Source organism: Falco punctatus (genome assembly GCF_963210335.1).
Source record: "Falco punctatus genome assembly, contig: scaffold_22, whole genome shotgun sequence".
Lineage (NCBI taxonomy): Eukaryota > Metazoa > Chordata > Aves > Falconiformes > Falconidae > Falco > Falco punctatus.
In genome coordinates, this window is record NW_027660223.1 from 2,491,069 (window position 1) to 2,508,715 (window position 17,647).

The following is a 17,647-nucleotide window of genomic DNA, read 5'->3' on the forward strand; positions in this document are numbered from 1 at the left end:
TACATCTTCAAGTTAAATATTAAGGTTAAGTCTTAGGGTTATTTCTTAAGTTTAAGTCTGAGGGTTATATCTGAGCGTTCATTATTAAGTTGAAGTCTTAGAGTTCATTCTCAGGGTTAAGTCTTCAAGTTACTTCTTAAGGTTGAGACTTAGGGTTAAGTTTTAAGGTTAAGTCCGAATGTTACATCTTAAAGTTAAGTCTTAGGGTTAAATCTCAGTGTTAAGTCTCAAGGTTAGGTCTCAGGGTAGAAGTCGTAAGGTTGTGTCTTAATGTTCAGTCTTATTGTTAAGTCTTAAAAGTTATATTTTAGGGTTCAGTCTTAGGGTTAAATTTTAAGGTTAAGTCTTCAGGTGAAGTCTTATGGCTTGAGTCTTAGGGTTAAGTCTAAAGTTTAATTCATAACTTGAAGTCTTAGACTTAAGTCTTGGGGCTAAGTCTTAGGGTTAAGTCTTAAATCTTAGGTTTAAGTCTCAGTGTTGAGTCTTAGGGATAAGTCTTTGAATTAAGTCTTCAGGTTTTGTCTTAAGGTTTAACCTTAAGTTTAAGTCATAGGGTTAAGTCTTAGGGTTAAGTATTGAGTGTAAATCTTAAGGTTACGCTTTAAGGTTAAGTCTTAATGGTACATCTTCAAGTTAAGTCTTAGCATTAAGACTTAGGGTTAAATCCCAGGGTTAAATTTCAAGGTAAAGTCTCAAGGTTAAGTCTCAGGGTTACGTGGTCAAGTTGTGTCTTAGGATTCAGTCTTAGGGTTAAGTTTTGAAGTTAAACTTGAGGTTAAGTCTTAGGGTTAAGTCTCAGGATTATGTCTTAGGGATAAGTCTTAAGTTTAAACCTTAAGCTTAAGTCTTAGGGTTAAGCCTTAAGGTTAAGTGTCAGGGTTAATTCCTAAAGGTTAAGTCTTAAGTTTACATCTCATAGATTGAGCCTTAGGGTTAATTAAGTCTTAAGTTTACATCTCATAGATTGAGTCTTAGGGTTAAGTCTTCATCTTAAGTCTTAGGGTTAAGTCTTAGAGTACAATCTTGAGGATAAGTCTTATGGTTAAGTCTCAGGGTTAAGTCTTAATGTTAAGTCTTAAGGTTGAGCCTTAGGGTTAAGCCTTAGAGTTATGTCTTGGGGATAAGTCTTAGGGCTAAGTCTCAGGATTAAGTATCAAGGTTAAAGCTCAAGGATAAGTCTCAGGGCTACGTTTTAGGGTTAAGTCTTGAGGTTAAATCTTAGGTTTAAGTCTCAGTTTTCAGTTTTAGGGATAAGTCTTATGGATAAATTTCACGACTAAGTCTCAGGGCTGAGTCTTAAGGTTAAAACTTAACCTGAAGTCTTAGGGTTAAGTCTTATGGTTAAATCTTAATGTTAAATCGTAATTTTAAGTCTTAGCGTTCAGTCTAAAGTTTAAATCACAAGCTGAAGTCTTAGGGTTAACTCTTTAGAGTTACGTCTTGGGGATAAGTCTTAGGGTTAAGTCTTAACGTTTCAGTCCTAAGGTTAACTCTTAGGGTTAAATCTGTAAGGTCAACACTTAAGGTTAACTCTTAGGGTTAAGTTTAGGGTTAAGCCTTAAGGTTACATCTTCAAGTTAAATATTAAGGTTAAGTCTTAGGGTTAAGTCTTAACGTTTCAGTCCTAAGGTTAACTCTTAGGGTTAAATCTGTAAGGTCAACACTTAAGGTTAACTCTTAGGGTTAAGTTTAGGGTTAAGCCTTAAGGTTACATCTTCAAGTTAAATATTAAGGTTAAGTCTTAGGGTTATTTCTTAAGTTTAAGTCTGAGGGTTATATCTGAGCGTTCATTAGGAAGTTGAAGTCTTAGAGTTCATTCTCAGGGTTAAGTCTTCAAGTTACTTCTTAAGGTTGAGACTTAGGGTTAAGTTTTAAGGTAAAGTCCGAATGTTACATCTTAAAGTTAAGTCTTAGGGTTAAATCTCAGTGTTAAGTCTCAAGGTTAGGTCTCAGGGTAGGAGTCGTAAGGTTGTGTCTTAATGTTCAGTCTTATTGTTAAGTCTTAAAAGTTATATTTTAGGGTTCAGTCTTAGGGTTAAATTTTAAGGTTAAGTCTTCAGGTGAAGTCTTATGGCTTGAGTCTTAGGGTTAAGTCTAAAGTTTAATTCATAACTTGAAGTCTTAGACTTAAGTCTTGGGTCTAAGTCTTAGGGTTAAGTCTTAAATCTTAGGTTTAAGTCTCAGTGTTGAGTCTTAGGGATAAGTCTTTGAATTAAGTCTTCAGGTTTTGTCTTAAGGTTTAACCTTAAGTTTAAGTCATAGGGTTAAGTCTTAGGGTTAAGTATTGAGTGTAAATCTTAAGGTTACGCTTTAAGGTTAAGTCTTAATGGTACATCTTCAAGTTAAGTCTTAGCATTAAGACTTAGGGTTAAATCCCAGGGTTAAATTTGAAGGTAAAGTCTCAAGGTTAAGTCTCAGGGTTACGTGGTCAAGTTGTGTCTTAGGATTCAGTCTTAGGGTTAAGTTTTGAAGTTAAACTTTTGGTTAAGTCTTAGGGTTAAGTCTCAGGATTATGTCTTAGGGATAAGTCTTAAGTTTAAACCTTAAGCTTAAGTCTTAGGGTTAAGCCTTAAGGTTAAGTGTCAGGGTTAATTCCTAAAGGTTAAGTCTTAAGTTTACATCTCATAGATTGAGCCTTAGGGTTAATTAAGTCTTAAGTTTACATCTCATAGATTGAGTCTTAGGGTTAAGTCTTCATCTTAAGTCTTAGGGTTAAGTCTTAGAGTACAATCTTGAGGATAAGTCTTATGGTTAAGTCTCAGGGTTAAGTCTTAATGTTAAGTCTTAAGGTTGAGCCTTAAGGTTAAGTCTTAGGGTTAAGCCTTAGAGTTATGTCTTGGGGATAAGTCTTAGGGCTAAGTCTCAGGATTAAGTATCAAGGTTAAAGCTCAAGGATAAGTCTCAGGGCTACGTTTTAGGGTTAAGTCTTGAGGTTAAATCTTAGGTTTAAGTCTCAGTTTTCAGTTTTAGGGATAAGTCTTATGGATAAATTTCACGACTAAGTCTCAGGGCTGAGTCTTAAGGTTAAAACTTAACCTGAAGTCTTAGGGTTAAGTCTTATGGTTAAATCTTAATGTTAAATCGTAATTTTAAGTCTTAGCGTTCAGTCTAAAGTTTAAATCACAAGCTGAAGTCTTAGGGTTAACTCTTTAGAGTTACGTCTTGGGGATAAGTCTTAGGGTTAAGTCTTAACGTTTCAGTCCTAAGGTTAACTCTTAGGGTTAAATCTGTAAGGTCAACACTTAAGGTTAACTCTTAGGGTTAAGTTTAGGGTTAAGCCTTAAGGTTACATCTTCAAGTTAAATATTAAGGTTAAGTCTTAGGGTTATTTCTTAAGTTTAAGTCTGAGGGTTATATCTGAGCGTTCATTAGGAAGTTGAAGTCTTAGAGTTCATTCTCAGGGTTAAGTCTTCAAGTTACTTCTTAAGGTTGAGACTTAGGGTTAAGTTTTAAGGTTAAGTCCGAATGTTACATCTTAAAGTTAAGTCTTAGGGTTAAATCTCAGTGTTAAGTCTCAAGGTTAGGTCTCAGGGTAGGAGTCGTAAGGTTGTGTCTTAATGTTCAGTCTTATTGTTAAGTCTTAAAAGTTATATTTTAGGGTTCAGTCTTAGGGTTAAATTTTAAGGTTAAGTCTTCAGGTGAAGTCTTATGGCTTGAGTCTTAGGGTTAAGTCTAAAGTTTAATTCATAACTTGAAGTCTTAGACTTAAGTCTTGGGGCTAAGTCTTAGGGTTAAGTCTTAAATCTTAGGTTTAAGTCTCAGTGTTGAGTCTTAGGGATAAGTCTTTGAATTAAGTCTTCAGGTTTTGTCTTAAGGTTTAACCTTAAGTTTAAGTCATAGGGTTAAGTCTTAGGGTTAAGTATTGAGTGTAAATCTTAAGGTTACGCTTTAAGGTTAAGTCTTAATGGTACATCTTCAAGTTAAGTCTTAGCATTAAGACTTAGGGTTAAATCCCAGGGTTAAATTTCAAGGTAAAGTCTCAAGGTTAAGTCTCAGGGTTACGTGGTCAAGTTGTGTCTTAGGATTCAGTCTTAGGGTTAAGTTTTGAACTTAAACTTGAGGTTAAGTCTTAGGGTTAAGTCTCAGGATTATGTCTTAGGGATAAGTCTTAAGTTTAAACCTTAAGCTTAAGTCTTAGGGTTAAGCCTTAAGGTTAAGTGTCAGGGTTAATTCCTAAAGGTTAAGTCTTAAGTTTACATCTCATAGATTGAGCCTTAGGGTTAATTAAGTCTTAAGTTTACATCTCATAGATTGAGTCTTAGGGTTAAGTCTTCATCTTAAGTCTTAGGGTTAAGTCTTAGAGTACAATCTTGAGGATAAGTCTTATGGTTAAGTCTCAGGGTTAAGTCTTAATGTTAAGTCTTAAGGTTGAGCCTTAGGGTTAAGCCTTAGAGTTATGTCTTGGGGATAAGTCTTAGGGCTAAGTCTCAGGATTAAGTATCAAGGTTAAAGCTCAAGGATAAGTCTCAGGGCTACGTTTTAGGGTTAAGTCTTCAGGTTAAATCTTAGGTTTAAGTCTCAGTTTTCAGTTTTAGGGATAAGTCTTATGGATAAATTTCACGACTAAGTCTCAGGGCTGAGTCTTAAGGTTAAAACTTAACCTGAAGTCTTAGGGTTAAGTCTTATGGTTAAATCTTAATGTTAAATCGTAATTTTAAGTCTTAGCGTTCAGTCTAAAGTTTAAATCACAAGCCGAAGTCTTAGGGTTAACTCTTTAGAGTTACGTCTTGGGGATAAGTCTTAGGGTTAAGTCTTAACGTTTCAGTCCTAAGGTTAACTCTTAGGGTTAAATCTGTAAGGTCAACACTTAAGGTTAACTCTTAGGGTTAAGTTTAGGGTTAAGCCTTAAGGTTACATCTTCAAGTTAAATATTAAGGTTAAGTCTTAGGGTTATTTCTTAAGTTTAAGTCTGAGGGTTATATCTGAGCGTTCATTATTAAGTTGAAGTCTTAGAGTTCATTCTCAGGGTTAAGTCTTCAAGTTACTTCTTAAGGTTGAGACTTAGGGTTAAGTTTTAAGGTTAAGTCCGAATGTTACATCTTAAAGTTAAGTCTTAGGGTTAAATCTCAGTGTTAAGTCTCAAGGTTAGGTCTCAGGGTAGAAGTCGTAAGGTTGTGTCTTAATGTTCAGTCTTATTGTTAAGTCTTAAAAGTTATATTTTAGGGTTCAGTCTTAGGGTTAAATTTTAAGGTTAAGTCTTCAGGTGAAGTCTTATGGCTTGAGTCTTAGGGTTAAGTCTAAAGTTTAATTCATAACTTGAAGTCTTAGACTTAAGTCTTGGGGCTAAGTCTTAGGGTTAAGTCTTAAATCTTAGGTTTAAGTCTCAGTGTTGAGTCTTAGGGATAAGTCTTTGAATTAAGTCTTCAGGTTTTGTCTTAAGGTTTAACCTTAAGTTTAAGTCATAGGGTTAAGTCTTAGGGTTAAGTATTGAGTGTAAATCTTAAGGTTACGCTTTAAGGTTAAGTCTTAATGGTACATCTTCAAGTTAAGTCTTAGCATTAAGACTTAGGGTTAAATCCCAGGGTTAAATTTCAAGGTAAAGTCTCAAGGTTAAGTCTCAGGGTTACGTGGTCAAGTTGTGTCTTAGGATTCAGTCTTAGGGTTAAGTTTTGAAGTTAAACTTGAGGTTAAGTCTTAGGGTTAAGTCTCAGGATTATGTCTTAGGGATAAGTCTTAAGTTTAAACCTTAAGCTTAAGTCTTAGGGTTAAGCCTTAAGGTTAAGTGTCAGGGTTAATTCCTAAAGGTTAAGTCTTAAGTTTACATCTCATAGATTGAGTCTTAGGGTTAATTAAGTCTTAAGTTTACATCTCATAGATTGAGTCTTAGGGTTAAGTCTTCATCTTAAGTCTTAGGGTTAAGTCTTAGAGTACAATCTTGAGGATAAGTCTTATGGTTAAGTCTCAGGGTTAAGTCTTAATGTTAAGTCTTAAGGTTGAGCCTTAAGGTTAAGTCTTAGGGTTAAGCCTTAGAGTTATGTCTTGGGGATAAGTCTTAGGGCTAAGTCTCAGGATTAAGTATCAAGGTTAAAGCTCAAGGATAAGTCTCAGGGCTACGTTTTAGGGTTAAGTCTTGAGGTTAAATCTTAGGTTTAAGTCTCAGTTTTCAGTTTTAGGGATAAGTCTTATGGATAAATTTCACGACTAAGTCTCAGGGCTGAGTCTTAAGGTTAAAACTTAACCTGAAGTCTTAGGGTTAAGTCTTATGGTTAAATCTTCATGTTAAATCGTAATTTTAAGTCTTAGCGTTCAGTCTAAAGTTTAAATCACAAGCTGAAGTCTTAGGGTTAACTCTTTAGAGTTACGTCTTGGGGATAAGTCTTAGGGTTAAGTCTTAACGTTTCAGTCCTAAGGTTAACTCTTAGGGTTAAATCTGTAAGGTCAACACTTAAGGTTAACTCTTAGGGTTAAGTTTAGGGTTAAGCCTTAAGGTTACATCTTCAAGTTAAATATTAAGGTTAAGTCTTAGGGTTATTTCTTAAGTTTAAGTCTGAGGGTTATATCTGAGCGTTCATTATTAAGTTGAAGTCTTAGAGTTCATTCTCAGGGTTAAGTCTTCAAGTTACTTCTTAAGGTTGAGACTTAGGGTTAAGTTTTAAGGTAAAGTCCGAATGTTACATCTTAAAGTTAAGTCTTAGGGTTAAATCTCAGTGTTAAGTCTCAAGGTTAGGTCTCAGGGTAGGAGTCGTAAGGTTGTGTCTTAATGTTCAGTCTTATTGTTAAGTCTTAAAAGTTATATTTTAGGGTTCAGTCTTAGGGTTAAATTTTAAGGTTAAGTCTTCAGGTGAAGTCTTATGGCTTGAGTCTTAGGGTTAAGTCTAAAGTTTAATTCATAACTTGAAGTCTTAGACTTAAGTCTTGGGGCTAAGTCTTAGGGTTAAGTCTTAAATCTTAGGTTTAAGTCTCAGTGTTGAGTCTTAGGGATAAGTCTTTGAATTAAGTCTTCAGGTTTTGTCTTAAGGTTTAACCTTAAGTTTAAGTCATAGGGTTAAGTCTTAGGGTTAAGTATTGAGTGTAAATCTTAAGGTTACGCTTTAAGGTTAAGTCTTAATGGTACATCTTCAAGTTAAGTCTTAGCATTAAGACTTAGGGTTAAATCCCAGGGTTAAATTTCAAGGTAAAGTCTCAAGGTTAAGTCTCAGGGTTACGTGGTCAAGTTGTGTCTTAGGATTCAGTCTTAGGGTTAAGTTTTGAAGTTAAACTTGAGGTTAAGTCTTAGGGTTAAGTCTCAGGATTATGTCTTAGGGATAAGTCTTAAGTTTAAACCTTAAGCTTAAGTCTTAGGGTTAAGCCTTAAGGTTAAGTGTCAGGGTTAATTCCTAAAGGTTAAGTCTTAAGTTTACATCTCATAGATTGAGCCTTAGGGTTAATTAAGTCTTAAGTTTACATCTCATAGATTGAGTCTTAGGGTTAAGTCTTCATCTTAAGTCTTAGGGTTAAGTCTTAGAGTACAATCTTGAGGATAAGTCTTATGGTTAAGTCTCAGGGTTAAGTCTTAATGTTAAGTCTTAAGGTTGAGCCTTAGGGTTAAGCCTTAGAGTTATGTCTTGGGGATAAGTCTTAGGGCTAAGTCTCAGGATTAAGTATCAAGGTTAAAGCTCAAGGATAAGTCTCAGGGCTACGTTTTAGGGTTAAGTCTTGAGGTTAAATCTTAGGTTTAAGTCTCAGTTTTCAGTTTTAGGGATAAGTCTTATGGATAAATTTCACGACTAAGTCTCAGGGCTGAGTCTTAAGGTTAAAACTTAACCTGAAGTCTTAGGGTTAAGTCTTATGGTTAAATCTTAATGTTAAATCGTAATTTTAAGTCTTAGCGTTCAGTCTAAAGTTTAAATCACAAGCCGAAGTCTTAGGGTTAACTCTTTAGAGTTACGTCTTGGGGATAAGTCTTAGGGTTAAGTCTTAACGTTTCAGTCCTAAGGTTAACTCTTAGGGTTAAATCTGTAAGGTCAACACTTAAGGTTAACTCTTAGGGTTAAGTTTAGGGTTAAGCCTTAAGGTTACATCTTCAAGTTAAATATTAAGGTTAAGTCTTAGGGTTATTTCTTAAGTTTAAGTCTGAGGGTTATATCTGAGCGTTCATTATTAAGTTGAAGTCTTAGAGTTCATTCTCAGGGTTAAGTCTTCAAGTTACTTCTTAAGGTTGAGACTTAGGGTTAAGTTTTAAGGTTAAGTCCGAATGTTACATCTTAAAGTTAAGTCTTAGGGTTAAATCTCAGTGTTAAGTCTCAAGGTTAGGTCTCAGGGTAGAAGTCGTAAGGTTGTGTCTTAATGTTCAGTCTTATTGTTAAGTCTTAAAAGTTATATTTTAGGGTTCAGTCTTAGGGTTAAATTTTAAGGTTAAGTCTTCAGGTGAAGTCTTATGGCTTGAGTCTTAGGGTTAAGTCTAAAGTTTAATTCATAAGTTGAAGTCTTAGACTTAAGTCTTGGGGCTAAGTCTTAGGGTTAAGTCTTAAATCTTAGGTTTAAGTCTCAGTGTTGAGTCTTAGGGATAAGTCTTTGAATTAAGTCTTCAGGTTTTGTCTTAAGGTTTAACCTTAAGTTTAAGTCATAGGGTTAAGTCTTAGGGTTAAGTATTGAGTGTAAATCTTAAGGTTACGCTTTAAGGTTAAGTCTTAATGGTACATCTTCAAGTTAAGTCTTAGCATTAAGACTTAGGGTTAAATCCCAGGGTTAAATTTCAAGGTAAAGTCTCAAGGTTAAGTCTCAGGGTTACGTGGTCAAGTTGTGTCTTAGGATTCAGTCTTAGGGTTAAGTTTTGAAGTTAAACTTGAGGTTAAGTCTTAGGGTTAAGTCTCAGGATTATGTCTTAGGGATAAGTCTTAAGTTTAAACCTTAAGCTTAAGTCTTAGGGTTAAGCCTTAAGGTTAAGTGTCAGGGTTAATTCCTAAAGGTTAAGTCTTAAGTTTACATCTCATAGATTGAGTCTTAGGGTTAATTAAGTCTTAAGTTTACATCTCATAGATTGAGTCTTAGGGTTAAGTCTTCATCTTAAGTCTTAGGGTTAAGTCTTAGAGTACAATCTTGAGGATAAGTCTTATGGTTAAGTCTCAGGGTTAAGTCTTAATGTTAAGTCTTAAGGTTGAGCCTTAGGGTTAAGCCTTAGAGTTATGTCTTGGGGATAAGTCTTAGGGCTAAGTCTCAGGATTAAGTATCAAGGTTAAAGCTCAAGGATAAGTCTCAGGGCTACGTTTTAGGGTTAAGTCTTCAGGTTAAATCTTAGGTTTAAGTCTCAGTTTTCAGTTTTAGGGATAAGTCTTATGGATAAATTTCACGACTAAGTCTCAGGGCTGAGTCTTAAGGTTAAAACCTAACCTGAAGTCTTAGGGTTAAGTCTTATGGTTAAATCTTAATGTTAAATCGTAATTTTAAGTCTTAGCGTTCAGTCTAAAGTTTAAATCACAAGCCGAAGTCTTAGGGTTAACTCTTTAGAGTTACGTCTTGGGGATAAGTCTTAGGGTTAAGTCTTAACGTTTCAGTCCTAAGGTTAACTCTTAGGGTTAAATCTGTAAGGTCAACACTTAAGGTTAACTCTTAGGGTTAAGTTTAGGGTTAAGCCTTAAGGTTACATCTTCAAGTTAAATATTAAGGTTAAGTCTTAGGGTTATTTCTTAAGTTTAAGTCTGAGGGTTATATCTGAGCGTTCATTATTAAGTTGAAGTCTTAGAGTTCATTCTCAGGGTTAAGTCTTCAAGTTACTTCTTAAGGTTGAGACTTAGGGTTAAGTTTTAAGGTTAAGTCCGAATGTTACATCTTAAAGTTAAGTCTTAGGGTTAAATCTCAGTGTTAAGTCTCAAGGTTAGGTCTCAGGGTAGAAGTCGTAAGGTTGTGTCTTAATGTTCAGTCTTATTGTTAAGTCTTAAAAGTTATATTTTAGGGTTCAGTCTTAGGGTTAAATTTTAAGGTTAAGTCTTCAGGCTAAGTCTTAAGGTGAAGTCTTATGGCTTGAGTCTTAGGGTTAAGTCTAAAGTTTAATTCATAAGTTGAAGTCTTAGACTTAAGTCTTGGGGCTAAGTCTTAGGGTTAAGTCTTAAATCTTAGGTTTAAGTCTCAGTGTTGAGTCTTAGGGATAAGTCTTTGAATTAAGTCTTCAAGTTTTGTCTTAAGGTTTAACCTTAAGTTTAAGTCATAGGGTTAAGTCTTAGGGTTAAGTATTGAGTGTAAATCTTAAGGTTACGCTTTAAGGTTAAGTCTTAATGGTACATCTTCAAGTTAAGTCTTAGCATTAAGACTTAGGGTTAAATCCCAGGGTTAAATTTCAAGGTAAAGTCTCAAGGTTAAGTCTCAGGGTTACGTGGTCAAGTTGTGTCTTAGGATTCAGTCTTAGGGTTAAGTTTTGAAGTTAAACTTGAGGTTAAGTCTTAGGGTTAAGTCTCAGGATTATGTCTTAGGGATAAGTCTTAAGTTTAAACCTTAAGCTTAAGTCTTAGGGTTAAGCCTTAAGGTTAAGTGTCAGGGTTAATTCCTAAAGGTTAAGTCTTAAGTTTACATCTCATAGATTGAGCCTTAGGGTTAATTAAGTCTTAAGTTTACATCTCATAGATTGAGTCTTAGGGTTAAGTCTTCATCTTAAGTCTTAGAATACAATCTTGAGGATAAGTCTTATGGTTAAGTCTCAGGGTTAAGTCTTAATGTTAAGTCTTAAGGTTGAGCCTTAAGGTTAAGTCTTAGGGTTAAGCCTTAGAGTTATGTCTTGGGGATAAGTCTTAGGGCTAAGTCTCAGGATTAAGTATCAAGGTTAAAGCTCAAGGATAAGTCTCAGGGCTACGTTTTAGGGTTAAGTCTTCAGGTTAAATCTTAGGTTTAAGTCTCAGTTTTCAGTTTTAGGGATAAGTCTTATGGATAAATTTCACGACTAAGTCTCAGGGCTGAGTCTTAAGGTTAAAACCTAACCTGAAGTCTTAGGGTTAAGTCTTATGGTTAAATCTTAATGTTAAATCGTAATTTTAAGTCTTAGCGTTCAGTCTAAAGTTTAAATCACAAGCCGAAGTCTTAGGGTTAACTCTTTAGAGTTACGTCTTGGGGATAAGTCTTAGGGTTAAGTCTTAACGTTTCAGTCCTAAGGTTAACTCTTAGGGTTAAATCTGTAAGGTCAACACTTAAGGTTAACTCTTAGGGTTAAGTTTAGGGTTAAGCCTTAAGGTTACATCTTCAAGTTAAATATTAAGGTTAAGTCTTAGGGTTATTTCTTAAGTTTAAGTCTGAGGGTTATATCTGAGCGTTCATTATTAAGTTGAAGTCTTAGAGTTCATTCTCAGGGTTAAGTCTTCAAGTTACTTCTTAAGGTTGAGACTTAGGGTTAAGTTTTAAGGTTAAGTCCGAATGTTACATCTTAAAGTTAAGTCTTAGGGTTAAATCTCAGTGTTAAGTCTCAAGGTTAGGTCTCAGGGTAGAAGTCGTAAGGTTGTGTCTTAATGTTCAGTCTTATTGTTAAGTCTTAAAAGTTATATTTTAGGGTTCAGTCTTAGGGTTAAATTTTAAGGTTAAGTCTTCAGGCGAAGTCTTAAGGTGAAGTCTTATGGCTTGAGTCTTAGGGTTAAGTCTAAAGTTTAATTCATAAGTTGAAGTCTTAGACTTAAGTCTTGGGGCTAAGTCTTAGGGTTAAGTCTTAAATCTTAGGTTTAAGTCTCAGTGTTGAGTCTTAGGGATAAGTCTTTGAATTAAGTCTTCAGGTTTTGTCTTAAGGTTTAACCTTAAGTTTAAGTCATAGGGTTAAGTCTTAGGGTTAAGTATTGAGTGTAAATCTTAAGGTTACGCTTTAAGGTTAAGTCTTAATGGTACATCTTCAAGTTAAGTCTTAGCATTAAGACTTAGGGTTAAATCCCAGGGTTAAATTTCAAGGTAAAGTCTCAAGGTTAAGTCTCAGGGTTACGTGGTCAAGTTGTGTCTTAGGATTCAGTCTTAGGGTTAAGTTTTGAAGTTAAACTTGAGGTTAAGTCTTAGGGTTAAGTCTCAGGATTATGTCTTAGGGATAAGTCTTAAGTTTAAACCTTAAGCTTAAGTCTTAGGGTTAAGCCTTAAGGTTAAGTGTCAGGGTTAATTCCTAAAGGTTAAGTCTTAAGTTTACATCTCATAGATTGAGCCTTAGGGTTAATTAAGTCTTAAGTTTACATCTCATAGATTGAGTCTTAGGGTTAAGTCTTCATCTTAAGTCTTAGGGTTAAGTCTTAGAGTACAATCTTGAGGATAAGTCTTATGGTTAAGTCTCAGGGTTAAGTCTTAATGTTAAGTCTTAAGGTTGAGCCTTAGGGTTAAGCCTTAGAGTTATGTCTTGGGGATAAGTCTTAGGGCTAAGTCTCAGGATTAAGTATCAAGGTTAAAGCTCAAGGATAAGTCTCAGGGCTACGTTTTAGGGTTAAGTCTTGAGGTTAAATCTTAGGTTTAAGTCTCAGTTTTCAGTTTTAGGGATAAGTCTTATGGATAAATTTCACGACTAAGTCTCAGGGCTGAGTCTTAAGGTTAAAACCTAACCTGAAGTCTTAGGGTTAAGTCTTATGGTTAAATCTTAATGTTAAATCGTAATTTTAAGTCTTAGCGTTCAGTCTAAAGTTTAAATCACAAGCCGAAGTCTTAGGGTTAACTCTTTAGAGTTACGTCTTGGGGATAAGTCTTAGGGTTAAGTCTTAACGTTTCAGTCCTAAGGTTAACTCTTAGGGTTAAATCTGTAAGGTCAACACTTAAGGTTAACTCTTAGGGTTAAGTTTAGGGTTAAGCCTTAAGGTTACATCTTCAAGTTAAATATTAAGGTTAAGTCTTAGGGTTATTTCTTAAGTTTAAGTCTGAGGGTTATATCTGAGCGTTCATTATTAAGTTGAAGTCTTAGAGTTCATTCTCAGGGTTAAGTCTTCAAGTTACTTCTTAAGGTTGAGACTTAGGGTTAAGTTTTAAGGTTAAGTCCGAATGTTACATCTTAAAGTTAAGTCTTAGGGTTAAATCTCAGTGTTAAGTCTCAAGGTTAGGTCTCAGGGTAGAAGTCGTAAGGTTGTGTCTTAATGTTCAGTCTTATTGTTAAGTCTTAAAAGTTATATTTTAGGGTTCAGTCTTAGGGTTAAATTTTAAGGTTAAGTCTTCAGGTGAAGTCTTATGGCTTGAGTCTTAGGGTTAAGTCTAAAGTTTAATTCATAACTTGAAGTCTTAGACTTAAGTCTTGGGGCTAAGTCTTAGGGTTAAGTCTTAAATCTTAGGTTTAAGTCTCAGTGTTGAGTCTTAGGGATAAGTCTTTGAATTAAGTCTTCAGGTTTTGTCTTAAGGTTTAACCTTAAGTTTAAGTCATAGGGTTAAGTCTTAGGGTTAAGTATTGAGTGTAAATCTTAAGGTTACGCTTTAAGGTTAAGTCTTAATGGTACATCTTCAAGTTAAGTCTTAGCATTAAGACTTAGGGTTAAATCCCAGGGTTAAATTTCAAGGTAAAGTCTCAAGGTTAAGTCTCAGGGTTACGTGGTCAAGTTGTGTCTTAGGATTCAGTCTTAGGGTTAAGTTTTGAAGTTAAACTTGAGGTTAAGTCTTAGGGTTAAGTCTCAGGATTATGTCTTAGGGATAAGTCTTAAGTTTAAACCTTAAGCTTAAGTCTTAGGGTTAAGCCTTAAGGTTAAGTGTCAGGGTTAATTCCTAAAGGTTAAGTCTTAAGTTTACATCTCATAGATTGAGCCTTAGGGTTCATTAAGTCTTAAGTTTACATCTCATAGATTGAGTCTTAGGGTTAAGTCTTCATCTTAAGTCTTAGGGTTAAGTCTTAGAGTACAATCTTGAGGATAAGTCTTATGGTTAAGTCTCAGGGTTAAGTCTTAATGTTAAGTCTTAAGGTTGAGCCTTAGGGTTAAGCCTTAGAGTTATGTCTTGGGGATAAGTCTTAGGGCTAAGTCTCAGGATTAAGTATCAAGGTTAAAGCTCAAGGATAAGTCTCAGGGCTACGTTTTAGGGTTAAGTCTTGAGGTTAAATCTTAGGTTTAAGTCTCAGTTTTCAGTTTTAGGGATAAGTCTTATGGATAAATTTCACGACTAAGTCTCAGGGCTGAGTCTTAAGGTTAAAACTTAACCTGAAGTCTTAGGGTTAAGTCTTATGGTTAAATCTTCATGTTAAATCGTAATTTTAAGTCTTAGCGTTCAGTCTAAAGTTTAAATCACAAGCTGAAGTCTTAGGGTTAACTCTTTAGAGTTACGTCTTGGGGATAAGTCTTAGGGTTAAGTCTTAACGTTTCAGTCCTAAGGTTAACTCTTAGGGTTAAATCTGTAAGGTCAACACTTAAGGTTAACTCTTAGGGTTAAGTTTAGGGTTAAGCCTTAAGGTTACATCTTCAAGTTAAATATTAAGGTTAAGTCTTAGGGTTATTTCTTAAGTTTAAGTCTGAGGGTTATATCTGAGCGTTCATTATTAAGTTGAAGTCTTAGAGTTCATTCTCAGGGTTAAGTCTTCAAGTTACTTCTTAAGGTTGAGACTTAGGGTTAAGTTTTAAGGTTAAGTCCGAATGTTACATCTTAAAGTTAAGTCTTAGGGTTAAATCTCAGTGTTAAGTCTCAAGGTTAGGTCTCAGGGTAGAAGTCGTAAGGTTGTGTCTTAATGTTCAGTCTTATTGTTAAGTCTTAAAAGTTATATTTTAGGGTTCAGTCTTAGGGTTAAATTTTAAGGTTAAGTCTTCAGGCTAAGTCTTAAGGTGAAGTCTTATGGCTTGAGTCTTAGGGTTAAGTCTAAAGTTTAATTCATAAGTTGAAGTCTTAGACTTAAGTCTTGGGGCTAAGTCTTAGGGTTAAGTCTTAAATCTTAGGTTTAAGTCTCAGTGTTGAGTCTTAGGGATAAGTCTTTGAATTAAGTCTTCAAGTTTTGTCTTAAGGTTTAACCTTAAGTTTAAGTCATAGGGTTAAGTCTTAGGGTTAAGTATTGAGTGTAAATCTTAAGGTTACGCTTTAAGGTTAAGTCTTAATGGTACATCTTCAAGTTAAGTCTTAGCATTAAGACTTAGGGTTAAATCCCAGGGTTAAATTTCAAGGTAAAGTCTCAAGGTTAAGTCTCAGGGTTACGTGGTCAAGTTGTGTCTTAGGATTCAGTCTTAGGGTTAAGTTTTGAAGTTAAACTTGAGGTTAAGTCTTAGGGTTAAGTCTCAGGATTATGTCTTAGGGATAAGTCTTAAGTTTAAACCTTAAGCTTAAGTCTTAGGGTTAAGCCTTAAGGTTAAGTGTCAGGGTTAATTCCTAAAGGTTAAGTCTTAAGTTTACATCTCATAGATTGAGTCTTAGGGTTAATTAAGTCTTAAGTTTACATCTCATAGATTGAGTCTTAGGGTTAAGTCTTCATCTTAAGTCTTAGAGTACAATCTTGAGGATAAGTCTTATGGTTAAGTCTCAGGGTTAAGTCTTAATGTTAAGTCTTAAGGTTGAGCCTTAAGGTTAAGTCTTAGGGTTAAGCCTTAGAGTTATGTCTTGGGGATAAGTCTTAGGGCTAAGTCTCAGGATTAAGTATCAAGGTTAAAGCTCAAGGATAAGTCTCAGGGCTACGTTTTAGGGTTAAGTCTTGAGGTTAAATCTTAGGTTTAAGTCTCAGTTTTCAGTTTTAGGGATAAGTCTTATGGATAAATTTCACGACTAAGTCTCAGGGCTGAGTCTTAAGGTTAAAACCTAACCTGAAGTCTTAGGGTTAAGTCTTATGGTTAAATCTTAATGTTAAATCGTAATTTTAAGTCTTAGCGTTCAGTCTAAAGTTTAAATCACAAGCCGAAGTCTTAGGGTTAACTCTTTAGAGTTACGTCTTGGGGATAAGTCTTAGGGTTAAGTCTTAACGTTTCAGTCCTAAGGTTAACTCTTAGGGTTAAATCTGTAAGGTCAACACTTAAGGTTAACTCTTAGGGTTAAGTTTAGGGTTAAGCCTTAAGGTTACATCTTCAAGTTAAATATTAAGGTTAAGTCTTAGGGTTATTTCTTAAGTTTAAGTCTGAGGGTTATATCTGAGCGTTCATTATTAAGTTGAAGTCTTAGAGTTCATTCTCAGGGTTAAGTCTTCAAGTTACTTCTTAAGGTTGAGACTTAGGGTTAAGTTTTAAGGTTAAGTCCGAATGTTACATCTTAAAGTTAAGTCTTAGGGTTAAATCTCAGTGTTAAGTCTCAAGGTTAGGTCTCAGGGTAGAAGTCGTAAGGTTGTGTCTTAATGTTCAGTCTTATTGTTAAGTCTTAAAAGTTATATTTTAGGGTTCAGTCTTAGGGTTAAATTTTAAGGTTAAGTCTTCAGGTGAAGTCTTATGGCTTGAGTCTTAGGGTTAAGTCTAAAGTTTAATTCATAAGTTGAAGTCTTAGACTTTGGGGCTAAGTCTTAGGGTTAAGTCTTAAATCTTAGGTTTAAGTCTCAGTGTTGAGTCTTAGGGATAAGTCTTTGAATTAAGTCTTCAAGTTTTGTCTTAAGGTTTAACCTTAAGTTTAAGTCATAGGGTTAAGTCTTAGGGTTAAGTATTGAGTGTAAATCTTAAGGTTACGCTTTAAGGTTAAGTCTTAATGGTACATCTTCAAGTTAAGTCTTAGCATTAAGACTTAGGGTTAAATCCCAGGGTTAAATTTCAAGGTAAAGTCTCAAGGTTAAGTCTCAGGGTTACGTGGTCAAGTTGTGTCTTAGGATTCAGTCTTAGGGTTAAGTTTTGAAGTTAAACTTGAGGTTAAGTCTTAGGGTTAAGTCTCAGGATTATGTCTTAGGGATAAGTCTTAAGTTTAAACCTTAAGCTTAAGTCTTAGGGTTAAGCCTTAAGGTTAAGTGTCAGGGTTAATTCCTAAAGGTTAAGTCTTAAGTTTACATCTCATAGATTGAGTCTTAGGGTTAATTAAGTCTTAAGTTTACATCTCATAGATTGAGTCTTAGGGTTAAGTCTTCATCTTAAGTCTTAGAGTACAATCTTGAGGATAAGTCTTATGGTTAAGTCTCAGGGTTAAGTCTTAATGTTAAGTCTTAAGGTTGAGCCTTAAGGTTAAGTCTTAGGGTTAAGCCTTAGAGTTATGTCTTGGGGATAAGTCTTAGGGCTAAGTCTCAGGATTAAGTATCAAGGTTAAAGCTCAAGGATAAGTCTCAGGGCTACGTTTTAGGGTTAAGTCTTGAGGTTAAATCTTAGGTTTAAGTCTCAGTTTTCAGTTTTAGGGATAAGTCTTATGGATAAATTTCACGACTAAGTCTCAGGGCTGAGTCTTAAGGTTAAAACCTAACCTGAAGTCTTAGGGTTAAGTCTTATGGTTAAATCTTAATGTTAAATCGTAATTTTAAGTCTTAGCGTTCAGTCTAAAGTTTAAATCACAAGCCGAAGTCTTAGGGTTAACTCTTTAGAGTTACGTCTTGGGGATAAGTCTTAGGGTTAAGTCTTAACGTTTCAGTCCTAAGGTTAACTCTTAGGGTTAAATCTGTAAGGTCAACACTTAAGGTTAACTCTTAGGGTTAAGTTTAGGGTTAAGCCTTAAGGTTACATCTTCAAGTTAAATATTAAGGTTAAGTCTTAGGGTTATTTCTTAAGTTTAAGTCTGAGGGTTATATCTGAGCGTTCATTATTAAGTTGAAGTCTTAGAGTTCATTCTCAGGGTTAAGTCTTCAAGTTACTTCTTAAGGTTGAGACTTAGGGTTAAGTTTTAAGGTTAAGTCCGAATGTTACATCTTAAAGTTAAGTCTTAGGGTTAAATCTCAGTGTTAAGTCTC